We start from the raw sequence: 22662 nt of genomic DNA, 5'->3' as shown, positions 1-22662 counted from the left end.
AATTTGACTTTTTTGGCCTTTTATTATCTAAAAAATGTGTTTTTGTCTTTGAATTTGGCCTTTTTTGCTGAAAGATTTGGCTTCAAACATTTATTGTAGCCTACAATATACAGGATGTTTTTAAAAGTATCAACAATATAATCACATATTTATTAATTTTTGTGATTCGAGGAATAAACCAATAAAATCTATTTTGTTTTTTATTATTGTTGATTTTTTATTATTATTGTTGATTTTTTTTTATTATTATTGTTGATTTTTTTGGTTTGTATTACTGTACACATAGATTCGAAAAAGTTGTCAAAAAACAAATATATAACAAATAAATGTTATCAAAGGCAAGATAAGTTACTTTTCTACCAAACTGGATATATTTTTCTTGTTTTTATTCAATGTAACATGTTTATTCAGCTCGAAAACCATACAGTGTTTACCGATGTATTGGAACATTCAAGATGGCGTCTTATTCTCTCTTTAACATGGTAAGTGTGGGAAAAGATGTTATAAATAAAAAACCGGATAAAATACTGTTGAAAACTCGCTCGATATATGTTACCGTTACATAGGTTGACATATATTCGGCGGGTTTTTAATAGTATTTTGTATAGTTTTTTATTTATAACACCTTTTTCCATACTTACGGCGTTAAAGAGGGTGTGGGACGCCATCTTGAATTTTCCAATACATCGGTAAACACTGTATGGTTTTCGAGCGGAATAAATATGTTACATTGAATAAAAACACAAAAAATATATCCAGTTTGGTAGAAAAGTAACTTATCTTGCGTTTGATAACATTTATTTGTTATATATTTGTTTTTTGACAACTTTTTCGAATCTATGTGTACAGTAATACAAACCCGATTTTAAAAAAAAAATTATCATTCGATCTGAAAACCCGCACAAATTATTAGTACCTTGTAATTAATCGAAAAATCGTACGCGTTCTGCTGTGCAGCCTGTGCTGTGCACTCATAGAGAAAATTGTTGATGATGTTATACCTGCAGCTGACCTGTGTTTTTTGGAGTATTCTCAGTATTCATATTAAGCAATGTAATTCTTTGTTATCGGTGGTGAAGCAAGCGCATTTAAATTTGTCACAAAAAAAGTAGTTTTTGGGATATTAATCAATGTAGTTCTTTATGTTATCAGTGCCACTGATAACATAAAGAACTACATGCTCGTGCTTGCGCGTATAGGAATGCCCACCAACACCACTTATAACATAAAGAACTACATTGATTAATATCCCGAAAACTACTTTTTTGTGACAAATTTAAATGTGATATTCGTTTTCAGCATACTCCAAATTATTACTATTAAACAAATATTGTTTTACTTTTAAAATGTCCTGTATATTGTTTTAAATAAAATAAAATGTGTTTATTATTAAAAATAAATATTAATATTTAAAATAAAATAAAATGTGTTCATTATTAAAAATAAATATTAATATTTAAAATAATAAAATGTGTTTATTATTAAAAATCGAATCATCACAAAAATTAGCTGTTCCCATAGTAACCAAAAGCGGTGTATAGGGAAGTTAGTTCCTTTTGTTGTGAAAGGGGGTTAGAGACTATTGTCTCGAGCTTTATGCCGGAATACCTATCACTCTCTGCCCTATTACCTTTTCATTTTTTAATGTCTTGGAACTGTATAAGGACCCAATTACATATTAGCATCAGATAGAGAACTGCCATCTAGCGGCCATTATATGAACCTCAAATATAAACACGTGTTTACGATGACGTAAAAATATATGAAAATCGAACCATTTATTGTATAAAAAATGTATCAAAATATAAATTTAATGTATTAATATAATTTGGAAGATTTGCCGTTTAGTTGTACAAATAACCTCGAAGACTATCATCACAAAAAGGGACATGTTGGGTCGCCCTGGTATATAGCGATTAATGTACCTTCGAGGCTATTTGTACAACTAAACGGCAAATCTGCCTATATATATTTTTTTCACTGAGTAACTGAACATAACTGAAAATAAAATAATAAATAGGATAAAAACGTGAAACATTAATAGATTGTTTTAAAAAAAAATATACGGTAAGGTTGTATAAAAATGTAGCAAAATATAATTTTAAAAAATTAAACATTTATAGAGGTTTAAGAATAATTTTTTTTGTTTTTTTTTTTTTGTGCTGAAAGATTGCATAAAAATATATTAAAATATAATTTTGGTTTGAAATAACTTTTAGAAAAGGAAGAGTTATTGACCCCTGACAAGCGACATGTGTCGTTGGTTCTTGAAACTAAAATACAAACATTCGCCTCATGTACCTATTTACTATGCCTACCCACGGGACAGAGTTAGACACCAGGGTCGTTTTTTAACGTGGAGAAAAGGTACAAAAATAAAAATTGTCTCAGTCGTGAAGGATTTATCCTCCACCGAAAGAGAACAAGAAATAGAAGTGCACAGCAGCACTGCAGCATCTGAAGAACATATACTACACTTTGATCTTGTCCCGAAGGCCAAGCTCATGCAGAAGTGGCCAGAATTATATTGAAATGGTCAGTCTTAAAATAATAAAACTGATTTTTATAACTTATGTATTTTATTTTTCTTTAATTAATTGGGCAAACGAAAAATAAATTTACAAATGAAATCCCAACAAACCATTGACAAATATAATCTAAACTTGACAAGAAAACAATTCGACACATTTAGACTTTTTTACAGGAGGAACGACATAAAGATTACACCGTTTTACGATGACTTAAACTTCTTGTTCTTTAGCAGTTTATTTCTTTATTTATTTTTAAATAATTTCATGTTTAAATTGTGTTTTTCTTCTTTTAATTTTAATTCTTTTATATTTTCATATTTTTTTTTTCTGAACGAATTGGACACACAAAATCAATTTGCTAAAGAAATATTAACAAACAAAACAAATTTTCTGTTTTAAAAGAAAAAATAACGAATTCATCCCGATTTTTCCGTATTGATTGAATAGAAAGAAAGGTAAGTTTTTTTTTTACACTTTCATATTATTTAAAAAAAAAACTTTTAAAATAATATGAAAGTATTAAAAAGGGTGTATTTTATTGCAATCCAAAATAATAATTGTGGTACGTGTACAGTTTAGTCAAGACATTAAAAAGTGAAAATACCGAACAAAGTTTAAATTGTATGTATCCGTTATAGAACGAAGTTCTCCGGAAAAAAAATTTCACTTAATTTCATCAAGTAGTTTTTTTTTGTTTTTTTTTTTACAGAGGAAAAACATTATTTTGAGAGCGCGTTGAAGGCGGCCATTTTGGATTTATAAAAAAGATTTTGTTTGGATTTTAGAAATAACAAAGGGAGATAACTCCAGTTAAAGCACTGACACCCCTTCCCATCTTTAATACTAGCTAAATCGAACGTTTTGCTCGGTATCATAACAAATTGTTTTTTCTCTGTAAAAGAAAAAACTACTTGATGAAATTAAATGAAATTTTTTTTCAGAGAACTTCGTTCCATAACGGATACATACAATTTAAACCTTTTTCGATATTTTCATTTTTTAATGTCTTGACTAAACTGTACAAGTACCATAATTTTTACCATAAAGTCAATGTAATTCCAAGTTGGTCGAATTGTAGACAAACAACTGATCACAAAAACTGCTTTTTCGGTATTTAATTGTTTTAACATTTTTTTAAAACATTTTTTTTTTGTCTTCCTATTATGTCGTTAGAGAAATTCGTTTGATTTTTGATATTTTATCCAATATTTTAGATTTTAGAATGATAGGTACGTGCAAAATGAATGCTGAATGGGCAGGGATGTCGTTTAGTTGTATGAATACTCTCGACACCCTATATTGTGAGAAAATAAAAATAAAAATAAAAATAAAAAAAGGAGATTGCTTACTTGGTGGCGCCGGCCTCGAGGGCGGAATTCTAATCTGAGTGGTTGAGAGAACGAGTCTCTTATAGACTTGGAGGAGTAGGGGGAGGCACTATTCTTCTGTTATAAAAGAATTGTGTCTCTGACTAGTGCCAGTTCTGTTAACGACTTACTGGTGAACGGTTGGCACAAATTAGTTACTCGCTGCTCGCCGTACTACAAAACTTGTTACTCGACCCAGTAGGGGGGGTCGCTTAGGGCATCCTTTGCAACCCCTCGGAGCTTACGCTATCACCGGGTAATCTACTTTACCCTCTAAATAGTTTTTTTTCCCACATCTTGCAAAGGATTTGCTGCTTACTCTTTCGTCGGTTAACTACTGTCATGAACGTCACGAAAGAGCAGCTCCTGCGCAGAAGGGAGTCATTGACTCAGAAGATTCAGGGACGACTGAAGATGTGTCGTGATGGAGTTAGGCCATCGGCGTACTCATTCTTAAGGACGGAGATTCGACAATTCATTGTCGAGTTAGAGACTTGTATCACACAGCTGGAGTTAGGCTCCTTTGATGAGAGTACACCTGCCGAGATTGAGGGTGCTTGGCTGCCTCAACTAAAGGATTATTATGAAGACTTGGGCGATTTGGATCAAGCATACCGACAGCCAGAGCCCAGCCCTTACTCAGAATCTGCCTTTGAGTTCTCAAGGGCTTCTGCAACTACCGGGAGAGGTTCTTCCTTCATTGTTAAACCCCCACGTATACAGATCACAGGGCCTACATTTAGCGGACAGGAAATGGAGTCCGACCGCATGAGTTTCAGAAACTTCTTGACTAGGTTTGAGAACTGCGTGATCGGCATGGCCAATGATGCCGAGAGGTTGAACTTCTTGAAGTGTTCACTCTCAGACAGAGCCTTGAGGCTGGTAAATCACCTGAGTTGCACTGACACCAATTACCAGCAAGCCATGGCTATACTGAAGAGGGAGTATCTGGACCTGGATGAAATCATTGACCAAATATTCCAGGATATTCTGGACTATGTACCAAAGAAAGGTGGAGCCCTTTTTGAGCTGGGGGACTTCGTTTCCAGGACGGCATCGCTGTTGGAAGAGCTGGGGAATTCCTTTTCGTGTGACTTTTCTGTGGACGATTCTGGCGGAGCCAGACTGATGGCTAAGATTCTGTTTAGGAAATTTCCTCTCGAACTGAAAGGCGAGATAATAGCGCTAACAAATAGACGGGTGCCACCTTTGTCCTCCATATTGAGACTAACTGGAGAAGCTATAAAGAGATTGCAGATTAAGGGCGGTGTCTCCACTGCATTTACATCAACAGTAAGACAGAATACGTCTCAAAAGTTTGGTAGGGGGAACGCTATTACTCCTTCTTTTCATGTGGATGTGAACAATGCAACTTCAACCGGGTATTCCTGCACGTTGCCACCCATTCTCTCAGTTACATTCTCTTGTGGACCAAAGACAGTGTCAGTGAATTGCCTACTGGACACGGGTAGCGGGCGGACATATCTGGCGGCAGATGTACTGAGAACTTTGTGCCCAATCGAAACCCTTGGTGTCAATTGTCAATTCTCAAAAGTTTGGTAGGGGGAACGCTATTACTCCTTCTTTTCATGTGGATGTGAACAATGCAACTTCAACCGGGTATTCCCGCACGTTGCCACCCATTCTCTCAGTTACATTCTCTTGTGGACCAAAGACAGTGTCAGTGAATTGCCTACTGGACACGGGTAGCGGGCGGACATATCTGGCGGCAGATGTACTGAGAACTTTGTGCCCAATCGAAACCCTTGGTGTCAATTGTCAGCTGAGATTGTCTACTTTTCTAGGTGAGTGTCAGCGTGGGTTCACAGAGGTAGTCCTGGGAGTTGACTTGGGTTCTGGAAGGACAGTGACATCTCCTGTCTTGGTAGCCGATGGTATGGACTTGTCGGTTCGAGTGGCCAACCTGGAATCTCTATTGCGTGTCTTTCAGGATGCAAAATATGCTTTGGCCGGCCAGTTTGAGACCGGAAAGGATTTAATACCGATCAAGGGAATAATTGGGTTAGACCTGATTGAACACCTGGACTCATTAAAGCTGATCCCGTGTTTGAATGGATGGGCCTTTGCAACCCCGCCTGGATTGGTCCCGTTTGGAGCAGTGGACTCTTTTTTCTTGGAAGATAAGCCCCTCTCTGAGGTTACTCACCTCTCGTTTAATTCGGTAATGGAACATACCCCCCCAGGTCGATTCATCACATTTATGTTTTGTCCTTGAAACACAATCAACATACCTGGATCCCATGGCGGAGTGCTTTCCTGACAGTATGGTACAAAGAGGACTAGAACAAATGTTTACGTTGGAATCTCTGGGGCTTCCCAGTCAGGAGGACTTTTCTGATTACGATAAAGTTCAGATGAAGCGATTTGAGGAAACGGTAGAGCTTCGGGATGGAAGCTATTATGTGGAGCTCCCCTGGCATCACGATAGATTAGCCAGAGTCCCCTCTAATCATGCAACTTCCTTGCATGTTTTAGACCGGGTAGCAGCAAACTTGACTAAAAGAAAAATATATGATGAATATTTGGAGGTGTTTCGTCAGCAACAGGAGGACGGTATAATTGAAGAGATTTTTGTCTCCCCTCAGGAGTTCGACAAATATGTGTGGATACCACATAGACCAGTTTTCAAGTCGGACCCTACGGCAACTACCAGGATAAGACCAGTGTTCAACTGTAGTTTGAAGACAGGAGATGGATTATCGCTGAACGAAGCAGCATATTCTGGCGTTAACTTAACAGGGGACATCTTAAAGTTGTTGCTGGCCTTTAGAGCCAACAATTATGTGCTACTAGCAGACATTCGCCGAGCCTTCCTAATGATTCGGCTTAAGTTGGAGGCGGATAGGAACCGGTTTTGCTTTTTTCTTAAACAAGGAAATTGTTTGCGCTGCTTCCGCTATACCACCTTGATATTCGGGTTTACTTCCAGCCCATTTGTGTTGGGGTGCATCTTAAAATTGCATGCGGCAAAATACCCTCAAGATGCTTGCCGCAGAATGATGGAGGACCGGTTTTATGTGGATAACCTTGTGGCATCCGTGGCAGACGCGAGTGAGCTTACTACATTGTATTCCCTTGTTAGAGAGCGTTTGCTGGAAGGGGGCTTTATTATCCAGTCATGCAACTCAAACAGTCAGGCGCTCCGCAATAGGATGAAGGAGGATGGTACTCTAAGTATCCATGAAGAGGAGTGGGAGAGAGTACTGGGCTACCGATACTCCCCACATTCGGAGGAGTTGTATGTCGCTCCGGTAAAGTGCAATCCTGACGTGACAACTAAGAGAGGTGTTCTTTCAGAGTCAGCTAAGGTCTTCGATCCGTTGTCCCTATGTCTCCCGGTTACTATCCGCAGTAGAGTGCTAATCAGGTCCATGTGGAAGAATGGTGCAGGTTGGGATGATCCACTCCAGCCAGCGATCTTGAGCGATTGGAGAGAGCTAGCCAGGGACCTTTCAGGGTTGAGTGATTTCCGTTTTTTGCGCAAGGCGCTTATGGCAGGGCTACCTGGAGATATGTACCTGTTTTGCGACGCGTCCAAGGAAGCATATGGGTTTGCCGTGTATATCGTACAAAATGGTCGGTCATCCTTATTATTTGCGAAAGCTAAGGTGGCACCTATGAAGGACAAGACTTTGCCTGTGTTGGAACTAATGGCCGTTTTCCTCGCCTTCAAGTGTCTCCCCACAATCCTGGACAATTGTGAAGGATTTGTTCCCGAGAATTTGTGTATAGCCACGGATGCACAGGTGGTCTTATCCTGGATTTTATCTCAAAACATGGCTAGCAAAAATGTTTTTGCAAAAAATAGACTTAAAGACATTCTGCAGATGAAAGTGGAGTTGGAGTCTCGCTATGGCTTGAAGACTCTCTTCAGATATGTTGATAGTACACTCAACCCGGCGGATTTGTTAACAAGAGGATTAACATTGAGAAAGTTCCAATCCAAGATGGAATTTTGGTGTTCAGGCCCTTCCTGGCTATGCGAAGGAATATCTCAATGGCCAGGACAGGATATGCCCTGTTTGAGTGAGATATGCCAGCGAATGACCCGCAGTTCAGCAAATTGTTCCTTGATCCATGATCAAGAGTACACTTCGGCCATACCTTTTCAGAGGTTTTCCTCATTCTCTGGTTTACTGACTGTTACTGCCTTGGTGTTTAAGTTCCTAGCCATCCGATTTAATCGACAATGGGACTACAACTCTAAGGCAGCGATCTACCTTATGAAGACAGTGCAACGGCAAGAATTTCCCGTGGAAGTGGAGTACCTAAAGGAGCCGAGTGGTAAACCCATGCCAGTTAGGGTTCGTGCTCTGGATCTTTTTCTGGACCCTGACGGTTTGATTCGATCTCGGGGAAGAATCAACCAATCTTCCCACTTTGGTTATGAAGTTAAAAACCCCATTCTGATAGGGAAACATCATCCTGTTACCAGACTCATCATTTTAGATTGTCATGAAAGGTGTTGCCACCTTGGAACTGGGTCAACTCTAGCGGAGTTGAGGCGAAGCGGTTATTGGGTCCCGCAGGGTCGACAAGCTGTGAATAAGGTACTGGCTGTTTGTGCCAGATGTAAACGTTATAATTCAACGCCAGTGACGCCGAATGCTGCTGCTGCCCTGCCGTCGCACCGTACTGATTTCAGAGTTCCCTATCAACACACTGGGATTGATTTTACTGGCCATCTTTGGGTGAGTGACGGGAAACGAGATACGAAAATGTACTTGCTCCTGTTCACTTGTTTGAATATCAGAGCAATACACATTGAAGTAGTTCCCAACATGAGCGTACCCTCTTTCTTCCAGGCACTGGTTCGATTTACTAACCGATATGGCGTTCCGAAACCCTTTATAGTGACAACGCGAAAACGTTTATAGGAAGTGGAAAGATTTTCGATCGTCTCTCTCTTTTTACGGACTATCAAAGAAAATACGGTCCTTGTAAGTTAAAACTTAAAACCATTCCCTTGTTCTCTCCTTGGTATGGAGGAACATGGGAGCGATGTATCAAGACCATGAAGAATTGCCTATTTAAGATTCTTGGCAGGGGTAGATTGGATTACTTTACCCTTCTGACAGTGTTATCGGATATTCAGAGGTCTGTTAATAACCGGCCTCTTACTTACTAGGTGTCAGCCGACAAAAATGCTACTCCAATTACCCCTAATATGTTCCTTAAGCCCAATCAGAGCCCCAGGCTATTGATACGACTGGATAGAGAGGATAGAACAACCTTGTTGCCTCCCAGCAGGGAGAGGCTAATTCAAACCTTGGAACTTAGGGACCAATGTCTGACAGATTTCCACAAACTATGGTATGAGGAGTACCTGCTAGAGCTGGGAAGGAAGATTCCTGGTCGATCCCGACTCAGTACAAGAACCCGCCTCCAGAAGGATGATGTTGTGCTGATTAAGAGTCCTTTGAAACCCAGACCGTTTTGGGTCTTAGGAACTATTACTGAACTGATTCCAGGCCATGATGGTGTCGTTAGAGCAGCACGTGTACAAAAGAGGGAGGGGAGACGTTGGATTCACCCCCTAGTGTTGAAGAGCAGGTCTGGTTGTGTCCCCTGTGCAGCTCTCCGCAGCAGAATCAGAATATGATCGGGTGTGACTCGTGCGACGATTGGTACCATTTCCGATGTGTCGGTATCGACTCAGAACCTCCCAACAGGCAAAAGTGGTATTGCCCAGAATGTGCGCCCCTTAAAAAACGACGGGGTAGACCTAGCCTACTGCCTGCTTGATTGATATCTGGACTGATCGACTACTGCTATATTGTACTAACAGTTGTTTTTTGATTAAGTATTTTGGTGGTCTGTCATTTTTATGTAACTTTTTCTTTTTCTTTTCTCTCTTCTACCTTTTGTTTTTTTTTTTCTCGTTTTTGTCGGGAGTGTGTGAGAAAATAAAAATAAAAATAAAAATAAAAAAAGGAGATTGCTTACTTGGTGGCGCCGGCCTCGAGGGCGGAATTCTAATCTGAGTGGTTGAGAGAACGAGTCTCTTATAGACTTGGAGGAGTAGGGGGAGGCACTATTCTTCTGTTATAAAAGAATTGTGTCTCTGACTAGTGCCAGTTCTGTTAACGACTTACTGGTGAACGGTTGGCACAAATTAGTTACTCGCTGCTCGCCGTACTACAAAACTTGTTACTCGACCCAGTAGGGGGGGGTCGCTTAGGGCATCCTTTGCAACACCTCGGAGCTTACGCTATCACCGGGTAATCTACTTTACCCTCTAAATATTTTTTTTTCCACAATATTGAGCAAAAGGGAATAAAGTGAGTGACACCGCTATCACACTGAATGTAAACAGAACGCTTTCACAAATAAACAAATGACTAATATAAGTTAAGTGTTTTGAATAAAAATAATTTATTTTATTTTAAAAATAAAACTTTTTCACAAATAAACAAAAACCAGAACTTTTCACAAATAAACAAAACCCAGAACTTTTCACAAATAAAAAAAAGCAACAAAAAAAAAAAAAAACAGAACATTTTTAAATCGTGGATAAAATAATTTTTCATAAATAAACAATAAATAGAGCGTTATTTTAAAATGGATATTGTTCACGGATGCATATGAAGATGCATGGAAACACTTCTCCCTTATTCCTTATTCTGTCATATGCATCCCAAAAGGCTGTTTTTCCCTCCCCTCTTTTTTCATTTTTTTTCTTTGAATGAGTCCACACATCTTCTATTGTTTGCGTGTGTATTGTTGGATCATCCAGATCCACAAAGTTTTTCTCATGGATAACAGTATCGTGTTTATATATGCCATGATCCAATTGATCAAGGCCTTTATATGTAGCCCATCCATCCGATATAATTCTGGTTCTTGGACGAATCCGTGATGTGATTATTGGGAATAACGTGTCCCGATCTTTGCTGTTAACTGTCATAATAAATTATTTTTATTTAAAAATCTTAACTTTTATTATTCATTTATTTACTTATGAAAACGTTCTGCTTACGTTCAGCGAAATAGTGATGTCATCCACTTCATTTCTTTTTTGCTCGATATACGATTACAAAGTATTCATATAACTAAACGACAATCGTACCCTCAACTATATGTCAAAGTAATGGTCTGGGTTTGGTACAAACACCTCCCTGTTGGTTGTGATTAACCATTCGCCGCATATGATCTTGTCCGTCATACATCCCATGCTTTTTAACCTGTATGAAGTTTCGCCCACCATCGCTGCTTCCCATTTAATCTGCATTACCGATGTTGAAAGAAAGTATGGCACAGATATAATCCACCGATTCCAATTGAGACCAACAGAAGTGTCCTATGTTGTGCATCGTCTTCATTTCGGAGTAGTACTTCGTGAAAGTACCATGTATGTTGTTCATGTCCATAGTCTTCACCATGTTTTTAAATCACCTTTTCATTACTACTTCTCTGATTCCGTTCCTCATCTCTAGTGGGAGGTTTTCACTGATGGACATTCCCTGCCAACCATTTCTCTCTGCCATCTGATGAATATCTCTTTGATCTGTTTCCATAGTTTTATTAGTATGCAGCACCAACACAGTTATTGGGGCTAGTGTTTCTTAAAGTTTAATCGAGTCCAAGGTAGTTTTTAGTTTTGATAGCTTCTCTGCTTATAACCCAGAGTAATCCTGTTCCCTCTGTGTCTCTGAAGAATTGGGCATTGGTCTGTCATGTCAGTTTACGCAGATTTTTTGTAATTTAGGTTGTGATCTTTTGCTGCCTTGTCAAGTTTGTTCACCGACATATGATACCATACTTTGTCTAGGTCTGTTCTGGGACCAAGGAATGTCTATCCAGGTATGGTAAATTCTATTGTTGGGACGATTATTCGGAATCAGGAATTGGAAAAATTGGAACATTTTGGAATATCGAAATTGGTATCATAATTAGAAAAATTATAGCCTAATTTCCGATTGCAAACCGATTCTATTCATTTTTTTTGACAATAAAAAATGAAACAAGCACAAATTGTTTTTTTTTTTATTAGAAGTTAGTCATTTACAAAGTAAGAGTGAGAAGGACCACAGGATGGGTTATAAATCTCATTTACAGATTTTAGATTGGTTTGCAGAGTTTAATTTATTTTATTTATTGATCATTTATCAAGAGATATCTTGCATATTTCCTTTGTAAATTTTTCGCATCTATTTGCTAAATATCTATATGCCCCCATCCGAAGGGGTTCACTTAATTATTAAATGCTCTGTATAGGTTTTTAAAATTTCATTTGTGCCAGCTGTACATTGGTGGTGTCTGTCATTGGCTTCTTCTGAAATAATTAAAGTTTTATGGCATTTTTATTTAGACGCAACTGAAACATTAAAATAAGTTTATTTTATTGCAATCCAAAATAATAATGTTTATCGTAAAGAGAATGTAATTCCAAGTTGGTTGAAATGTTAGACAACTGAGCACAAAAACTGCCTTTTCAATATTTAATTATTTTAACAAGTTTTAAAATCTTTTTTCTGTCTGCACTTACCTTTTATGTTAATAGAGAATTTTGTTTAATTTTTTATGCTTTCTTTTAAATTTTAGAATGGGGATCATTTTCTTTTTTAAAGTTTTACATAAATGGAGCACCACTCATTAGTAGAAACTCAATGTAGAAACAAATCTTTACTATCTAAGCCAGTTTACTCAACTCCTTTAAAAAAAATAAAATTTTACTTTTGGAGCTTTTACGTTTCAGTAATCTTCAAAAAATATCCACAAAGAAGGAATTTAAAAAAATATATATTAAGGATATTAGAAAGTGGGATCACTTTCTTATATAAATTTAATGTAAAATAAGCACCAACTTCATGGCCAGTTAGTGGTCAACAAGATATGTAACTGTTCTATTTCCAGTTTTTGTGAACTCTAGCAGGAAGGACTCATATCAGTTTTTGCTTCCTCACGTTTTTTTTGGAGGGAGGGGGGTTCAAGGCCCACATGTTGTTAACTATTCTATACTTTCACCTAACAATTTATTAAACAAATGATGCTGTAAAAATATTGTTGGGTATGACAACACTTTACAAAAAGTGTCACCGTGACATATATTGGGTGGGTTTCTTCCTATATTTTGTTTAATTTTGATTTTTGAGGAATTAATGGGACTCACCAGAGAACCGTCTCATTTGAACCATTTTTTTTTATTTTAACAGAAGATCAGGCGGCATTTCTTTTTTCAAAATAAATAAACGCTTCAAAATAAGTTTAAAAAACTTATCCAGGTAGGTAGAAGAGTTACTTGTCCTGTCTTTGGTAACATTTATTTGTTATATAGTTGTTTTTAGAAAACATTTCCGTGTTTTTTTGTATATATTTAAAATGTTAGATGAAACTACAAATAAGTAAGCAAGGACCTCGTTTCCCCTGTTAAGAATGGCTTTCTAAATAACATTTTATTAATGATGGGACGATTGTTTTTATTTGAAACAAGACAAAAAATAAAATGAATAAATGTCTCCTTCTCGAATCTACAGTTCAAATAAAAAATTTCATTTGTATATCAGACAAAAAATGCGAAATAGAATGGCACTTTTTTAAATATCTAATTGGAATTTTAGTAGTAAAATTGGAAATTTTTATGGTATCTTTCGTTTATGAAAATGTTAGGTGAAAACATAGAATGCTTAATAAAATGTAGGCTATAATCTTCTCAAAAAATGTAAGAAAGCCAAAACCAACATAAGACGCCCCCCCCCTGCACATTTGCCACAAAAATTGGAAACGGCCAACAATTACATGTATTCTTGACTGCAGACTGGCCATGAAGTTGGTGCTCATTTTACATTGAATTTATATAGGAAAGTGAATTCCTATGCAAAAATCTTTAATCCTTATTCTTATTTTTAATTCCTAATTTGTGGATATTTTTAAATGTTGTTGAAACGTAATAGCTTTGAAAAAAATAGATTTTTAATTGTTAAAAAGTCCACTACACTGGGTTTGAATGTAAAAATTTACCAAAATATTTTTCATATTTTTCATTTTTAGTATTTTTTTGTATAACGATCACGTTTATTTTCAGTGCATTGGAGGAAAGCATTTTTAGTAAAGAATTTTTATTTCATTTATTTTTAAAACTATCAATTTTTATAGTGATTTTCCGATCACTTTTTAAAAAAGAAAATTTAATTCTAAACTACTTCTAGATCAACATGCATATAATTAGTTTAAAAATAGAATAATGACTGATTGCAACTTCAAGCTAAGAATGTATTCAGCAAAACAGTGAAATGCGAAAATCAGTTCCCTGTGTATATGCATACATATACAAAAATTAGGGTTACTACATTCTTTGAAATCCATTTAAACATGAGGAGCTAGCGTTGTTAGTTACTTTCAATTTTAATAAACGAAAGATAATCTAGTCGATTCTACGCAGATGTTATCTATAGTCGACACTGATTTTTTACTATTCATTGCGGATGCTGAATACATTCCTTATACAATTTTATCTTAGTTTATATGCATAGCCCAATGTGCAATGAATTCACAACATAATCTTATAATTTTTTGTATTCAAACACCTGTCCTCTTAATCACTGCTCTCTAGACAAGCGTTTCTCTCTAAGATTCAACCACCACCAAAAACAATGCCTATTCGTTTGTTCATGGAATAGAAACATGCAAATTAATGTGGCTTGTTAATCCCCTTACTTGTATAGGTTTTACAAGAAGTGTCTAAACTTTTAACAAAAAATGTGAATAAAAACTAAAAACCAAGATAAAAATATTCAAACCCAAACTTGACATGAAAAATGAAAGAACATTGAAATCGTTACCTTGTGTGGTGAATCCTTCACGTTTTTCTGGGTAAAATTATCAGCGAGTTGCAACAAATTTCCTTATTCTTTCCAACGACAATTCTTCCTTGTAATTGAAACAAAAAGATAGTTTTCTTTTATCTTAGATAACACGGGCGATTACTAACAACCTGTCTAAACACAAACTGGCAATTAAAATGTCACAGTAAAAAATAAACAACCGCCAGTAAAAGAACAAACTAAAATCAACCAATAGATCAAAATGAGGGTGTTTCCTTATGATCGCCTAGTCTTTTGTAAATGTTGTCACATCCAATCCACATCAGTGGACAACAAACCGACACTAAAAATCAGTCGATCAAACAATTACCGATTTCTTCCTTGTAGGACCGCCACACAGAATTACACAGCTTCAGCCCTTCACATTGAGTTCTGGTAAGTAAAAATCACCACAATATTTATTATTCATCTCTTTCCTTAAATTGTGAATTAGCACGAAGAAGAAAAAAAAAAACTATTTGATAAATATCCTTTGTAATTCTCTTTCTTCTCCCTATTTTTTATGATTGTATGAATATGCAGAAATATAAATATGATATGAACAAACTATTGCTGCAAAAATCACTTAGGATGTCCTGTTCGTATGACACCAAATGCATGATATTCCTTTAGGTTTCAATGTGATTTGTTTGAAGTGATTTTTTTTATAAATTGGTGTGGAAATACGAAAAAAGCGTCCCAAACAACCATACACACTTTTTATTGAGTAAAATATTCTCATAGGAATCCGATAAAAACATATGTGAAAACCGCCATAAAAATAAACAAAAGAAAATCTTTGTACAATGATTCGGCCATTTATGTGACTGAAACCGGATTACCCTGTTTTATACTGGACTTTATATGTAAGTATTGAATTATATGGGTACCAGTTTATTAGAAGTATCTTTTCTAAATTATCTTATTTGCTCAACAGTTGTTACATTAAGGGTTATATCTGAATGTAAGGAAACCTAATTAAAAAAATATATACCAGTATGGTTATTGAGTTACATTTGAGAAAAATTCATTTTGATTATTCTGATTTTGGTTTCAATAACATTGTCAAGTAACACATCTATCACAATGTACCGGTTTATCTTTCTTATCCAAACTCTAAGTATATTTACTTATAAACAATTATTAATACCACACACATACTATTTGCAAGGTAAGGTGTATTTATGTTCAACTAAGAAATGCAAATCCTGTAAACTCAACAATTTGAAAATGGGTTCTTTATCCATCCAAGGAGTAAGCTAACCATTTAATTAATAAAATAGTTTTTCAAATATTTTCTGAAAAGGACACAATGTTTTTAAGTGGTATTAAAAAGGTTGAACGCAATTAAAAAATATTTTGAAGAATTGATTTATGTTGAATAAGAGAAACCTGTTTGCAAGTTTTAGAAGAGTTTAAATCTGAAAGATGATTTATTTGTGGGATAAAAGATCCATGGTTAAGTGATGTCATAAAAGTAAAGAAATTGTACATAAACATGACAGAAAAGTATAGACCTCCGTACAAACACTTATTTACATAAAAATAAATAGTCACAAATTTAATATTAATATTTGGTTGAAATTCTCTTTGCTGTTTTAATGCTAGGACCCTTTCTAGGCAGGGCATTGATGAATTTCTTGCCATGTCTGACACAATAATGCTAAAACTTCAAGCTTAGAAGATGGTTTCCTTTTTCTTTTATGAAGGCTTCGGTATGCACCAAAGATTTTCAATTGGGTTCATATCTGAGAACTGACTTGACCATGGAAGTTTATTAAGCCCATTTTCGATCAACCAATATTGTGCTGTCTTAGCAGAGTAACAAGGAGCTCCGTCTTCCATAAATAGGGAGTTAACTTGGTTCATTTTACCACTTGAGAATATTAGTAGGAGTTTTTAATGTAATCTTTAAGTCAAACACTTGCTTTTTTTAATTAACCATGAAAAATCGGCCCTTTAATCGCCTCACTAAAAAGAAACTGCTGAAAGATCATGGCGGACACTTTTTTAAAATTGCAAGATGTCTACTTATTGAATCAAAACTCCCCTAAAACTTCTGAATATATGCACTTATGGCTGCTGCATATATACACAACTGGTCCTTTAACAAAAGACTATCTAAAAACCCATATGTAGCTTTCTGCAGTAGAATAATAAATTTAAGGAGAATGCATGTATGTGGTTCAGTTTGGTTTTGTTGCTTTGTTTTACGGCATATCAATGCCGATATTAATGCCGAATCCAGTTATTTTGGAAATAGTTTTCATGTTGGATCCAGCTATTTTGTAGAAAGGTTTTATTCTTCAAGCTCTTTCTAGCTTCAATCACCAATTCGTAGTGTTTGGTTTGGTTGTTTTATAGTGGATTTTATCGTTTTTGTTCCCTGCTCTGCAGAACATGAATGAATTTTGCAATGGGAGAGGGGAAAAAGGTTACATTATTACTGTTTAGTACATTTTAAGTTAGGAAACCAGTCAGAAAGTGGGTGAGATAGAAAGAGAAAGAAGAAATCTGGAGAATAAAAAAGGGGAAAATGTGGATTGTTGTTTTTGTTATGGGTTTTGCAGAACATAATTAAGTTTTGCAAAAGGAAGTAGAAAAACAAAAAGCATCAACGGTTAGATGCATTTCGCCTCAGGACGCCAATATCTTCAGACAGCCTGATCTGGTAGCACCAGGTATTTGGTTCAACTGAGTTCGCATTTATAGATCAGAAAAGCAAATTAAATATCAAAATAGGTCGCAGTATATTTCTTGGGTATGATAAAAACAGCTCAGCTTACTAAGTATTTTTTCAGACAAAAATAAAGTAAAAAGAATCTGATGTGTAAAATTCACAAACGCGTTTAATTTCAAAGACAAAATGAAAAAGATGAATTAATATTTCCTCAAATTCATAAAACAAATGATCACAATGAAGTCACCATTGACGAGGACAAGAGTATTAATAATGATGACAATGATGATGCTGATATTTAATTCACCCCAACATATAAGTAGAAGACAACCCGATTTTTTGTGGTCAACAATTTGGAAGATTATCAAGTCGACTATTTCTATTGCCTGGATAATACATCAAAAGCTTTAATGAAACAATTAATTCAGAAGATTATCAGCAATGGAAAATAGAAAAGAAAAACGAAATAGATGCTTTAAAAGAAAATAATATCTTTTCAATATTGTCTCTCCCAAAGGATAAACATGCCATTTCTACAAGATGGGTTTTTACAACAACAAAAAAAAAACTACAGCATCTGGCGTTGAACAATACAAGATTTGTTATTAAAGAATACTCTCAGATTTATAATACAATATTTTTCTAGGTTTTCACCGACTACAAACCTAACAACAATCAGAATTTTATTACAAATCACGTCTCAATATAGCCTTAACATGATGAGGGAAGGTTCTGTCACAATTTCTCTATTGCTTATGATCTCATTCAGATTGTTCACAAACCCACCTGTTTTCCCGACACTGATAGCCAGTATGCAAGTTTCCTAGACTTTTTTCTCACAACTTGCCCTGAGCTATATTCATCTTCTGTTCTATCACCACTTGTATCTTCTGACCACTTGGTTTTCTCAGTTAAGATAAAAACAAAATGTAATAAGTCTTCAGACGTACCTCTCCATCATACAGTATATCGATACTCTATGGCTGACTGGGATAGTTTTCGTACATTAATATCAGATCTACCTCTGTGTTCTATGTTTAACAATAATATGTCCTCTATAGAATAAGACCTGACAGAATGGTTAATTGTAGGTATAAACCGCTTCATACCCTTCAAAATACTCCAGCAAAAACCTAAGAGCAAGCACTGGTACTCCCCAGAAGGTGCTGTTGCCATTGCGCACAGAAATCACTTCTTTTTTTTTACATGAACATCACCACTTATCAAGGCCCAGAGGTCACTCGAGGATAAGGGTTAATGAGTGTACAGAAATAAATTGGACAATATAGAAATCGTTATTAATGGAAATTCGATAAATTTGTAAACTTAAGTGGAATGGCTCATCAAGAACTTATTTACGTTGTACTTGAACACAAGCATATTGTAGTCAGCTCACAATCAGGCAAACAGAAGACAATTCCACATGTGTGCAGTTCTAAGAAAGAAACTTTGTTCATGGAATCTACAGATAAAGAGTGGGGGAAATTATTGATAGTGTTTTCAGCTAGCCGAGTGTTTCTCGTGAAAGTTTGACAATAGGGCACCATAGATTGGAGCTCAGTCGAGCACTTGCCATGAAAACAATGATAAAGCAGAGACAGACTCGGAACATCTTTTCTGTGAGAAACAGGTTGCAGGGAAGAGAAAAGGGCATCCCCTACTAAAGTAGGAAATCTATTTTGAACTCTATCAAGGTAGGATGAGTCCTTTCTGGCAGCTTCTGCCCAGATGTGGCAACAGGACTCCATCCTTGGACGTGCCTGGCTCTTATCTAGGTAGAGAATTGCATCAGCAGTGAGGTATTTACGGGATCGATATAAGGATCCCACCATGTTTCCAGCAACCATGGTAACGGATTTGATGTATGTGTTCCATTTCAGATCAGGAGTAAAGGTCAAACCCAGAAGCTTGTCAAAACATCAAGCCTCCCCAAGACAAGAGCTATTCATTTCAATTGATGCCAGATGGGGATTATATCGTTGATGATGTAAATATAGAAGCTTGGCTTTAGACCCATTAAAAGTAACCAGCCATCACTTTCTTCATTGTACCATGTGCTCAAGTAGAGGAGAGAGAATCAGAGAGAACTTGGTCATTTACGGTCTTTGATGTGCTACAACAGCTGGTAGTGTCATCAGCATAACTGTCTATGGATGATATAAGGATGTGATTTGGAAGATCATTAATGTAGATCAGGAAGAGAGTTTGGCCCAGAATGAACCCTTGAAGGACTCCAGCATTAATACTGTGAGCTTCTGATTACTACCCATCAACCACTACTCTTATGAACCTATCAAAGAGAAATGATTTAATAACTGAGATCTTTCCAGCTATACTGTAGCTTGAGATCTTGTGAAGTAAACCTTTATGCCACACCCTATCAACGGCCTTTGATATGTCAAGAGCAATTGCCCTAGAAAGGACGCCTTCATCGAGAAATTCAATAATCCTATGAGATATAACTGTAAGAACATCTGCTGAAGATCTAGCAGAACAGAAACCATATTACATGTCACTAAGAAGGTTATTTTTGTTGAGATTTTTAACTATTTAACACAGATAAGCAACTTACTTGTGACATACAGAAGACTAATGGGCTTGTACTGAGAGGGAGATGACCGATCACCAGAATTCTTTAATAGAGGACATACTGATGAGATTTTCCAGAGTGATGGGAAGCAATTCTACTTAAGCCAACGCTTAAACAGCTTTGTAAGTATGGGCGCTAGTTTTGGTTTAAGTTTTTTTCAACACTATAATTAGAATGCTTCAGGACCAGTTTCTTTACTGGAATCAAGGTTTTTGATTAGCTTGGCAACATTACATACAGATATTTTATGAAGGATTTTAATAGCACTGGGGGAAATGCCATTATTGAAATTGAGGACTTTTTTTTTGACGTTTACTCGATAAGAAATACCACAAAGTCTGAAAATCTAATCTCCAAAACCAGTATGTAGTTCAAAATTATTTGAACCGAAGGAAGGGGGAAAAACGTATGAAAAAGGGGGATAAAAAGAATTAAATTAATGAAGATATCTTTATATATTTGAAGAATCACCTATATCGACTGGTTCTGTGTCAAGTAAGATAATTTTTGGTTATTTTTCTATGACTTTTTAGATTAAATTAATTTAGAATTTGTAAGTTAATGCAATAATATTGACAACAATAAACACAATACTAATATGTGAATGTAAATACTAAAAATATTGAATTTCATATATTTTTACAGGTGTTCCTGATTGCACCCATGTATTGAATTTATATGGACTACATTTTCATTAAACATCATCCTATATACCCGGCGATTTATTTGGACATCATCACCGAAATCTGTGAGAAAATGTTTTGTACTGGATACAAATTTTGTTTAATAGAAAAAAGCATCAAAGGTCATACCATTACTTTGACATATCTGTTTACTGTTGAAATAAGTTAAAACATATTAAGAAATCGAATCACAAATTGCTAAAAAAATATGTGGCTTTTGGAAAGACAATATTTTATACAAGAAACCACAGCAGTATACAATATCTCTAAGAGAATGAACACCAGATAAATGCTATATTCTTGTGAAGTAGATGATGTTTATGTTTGCATAAAATCAAATTTGCTTCAAAATTTGTCAAGTAAGAATATAAAAGCGAGAATAAAGTACCATATTTTTATAACAACTTGTACCAAAAATGCAAGTGCAGAGTCAGGTAAAGCCACATTCTTGTGAAGTGTGTGGATATTCTTGTTCCGACAAATCAAATTTAGTGAGACATATGAGAACTCACACTGGGGAAAAGCCACATTCTTGTGAAGTGTGTGGGTATTCTTTTTCTAATAAGTCCGATTTAGTGAGACATCAAAGAACTCACACTGGTGAAAAACCACATTCTTGTAAAGTGTGTGGATATTCATGTTCTCGAAAATCAGAAGTATTGATACATATGAGAACTCACACTGGGGAAAAGCCACATTTTTGTAAAGTGTGTAGATACTCCTGTTGTAGAAAATCAAATTTTGTAAGACATATGAAAACTCACACTGGAGAAAAGCCGCATTCTTGTGAAGTTTGTGGATATTCTTGTTCTCAGAAATCAGATTTAGTGAAACATATAAGAACTCACACTGGAGAAAAGCCACATTCTTGTGAGGTGTGTGGATATTCTTGTTCTGTTAAATCAAGTTTAATGACACATATGAGAACTCACACTGGGGAAAAGCCACATTCTTGTTAGAGGTGTAGGTATTTCTGTTCTCAATCAAATTTGGTGATACATATGCGAACTCATGTTACCTCAAGTAATAACACAAAGCTTGATACTCCACCAGACAAGATGAATTATTGTCCTTGAATTCAATTAGACCAAGACGAAAGTTATAGTATATGTAAATAGTTAGTTTGGAAGAAGAAGATTATGTTCTTAATGTCTTTACTAACTCAGTGTTTGAAAGATAAAGAGCGTTATTGGAACATTCGAATATCTCTGCATTTCAGACAAGGTTTAAGTGTTAGCCACAGGTAGTGAGCCTCTTGATTTCTGTGAACTTCGTCTGAAGGAAAATAAAACAAAAAAAAAAGCCACACTATTTTGAAGTGTGTGGATTTTCCTGTTCTTGAAAATGAGATTTAATGAACCATATGATAACTCACACTGGAGTTTGGTTTTGACAAATGTACTAAATGTCAACAAAATGGAAAATAGAGAAAACAAGAATGTTTTTGGTTTCATGGTGGCTTGTCATCTCATGGTTTCAGTATTTGGTAACTTTACAAAAAAAGGATAAAAACTAATGTATGGATAACATATACTCATCATGAAAAAAATGGATCTATGACTTAAATAAACCATGCATATCATGCCACCGTAGTAAGCATGGAGCAGTACATAAAAATCTCACGGATGTGACAACCATGAAAGTTTGCTTACATAGCCGAAACTATTCCAAATTACAATTGCCATAAAAGACAGTATAACGTTAATGTACTTGAAATGACTTCTAAGGTACGAAACTATTCTCAATGACTATTTTCATAATATAGTGAAAAGGGGAGAATATATCACAACATAAAAAATTTAAAAAAGCTTTATAAACGATATATTCTCGGAAAGATAGAAACATTTTATCGGTTGTAGTAAGAGCATATGGACTAATAATAATATTTAGAAATACTTAAACACAATACCTCGAAGACCAATCTTTTGTATAAAAAAGATTGAAACTATAAAAGCGGCAATTTCTACACTTCATTCTCTTGTTTTTTT

General features: G+C 35.6%; 1 long non-coding RNA gene across 1 annotated transcript; it reads left to right on the top strand.

Annotated features, from left to right (window-relative positions):
* Positions 1-2694: 2694 nt before the first annotated feature.
* On the top strand, positions 2695-22091 carry LOC145293380 (uncharacterized). Its single transcript, XR_013869729.1, has 3 exons — positions 2695-2986; positions 15070-15117; positions 20637-22091. It is a non-coding gene; the product is annotated as an uncharacterized LOC145293380 (long non-coding RNA).
* The last annotated feature ends 571 nt before the right edge of the window (positions 22092-22662 follow it).

The sequence above is a fragment of the Euprymna scolopes genome, chromosome 14 (assembly GCF_053919585.1).
Source record: "Euprymna scolopes isolate OS-2025 chromosome 14, ASM5391958v1, whole genome shotgun sequence".
Taxonomy (NCBI): Eukaryota; Metazoa; Mollusca; class Cephalopoda; order Sepiida; family Sepiolidae; genus Euprymna; species Euprymna scolopes.
This window is presented reverse-complemented; position numbering and strand designations above follow the sequence as displayed.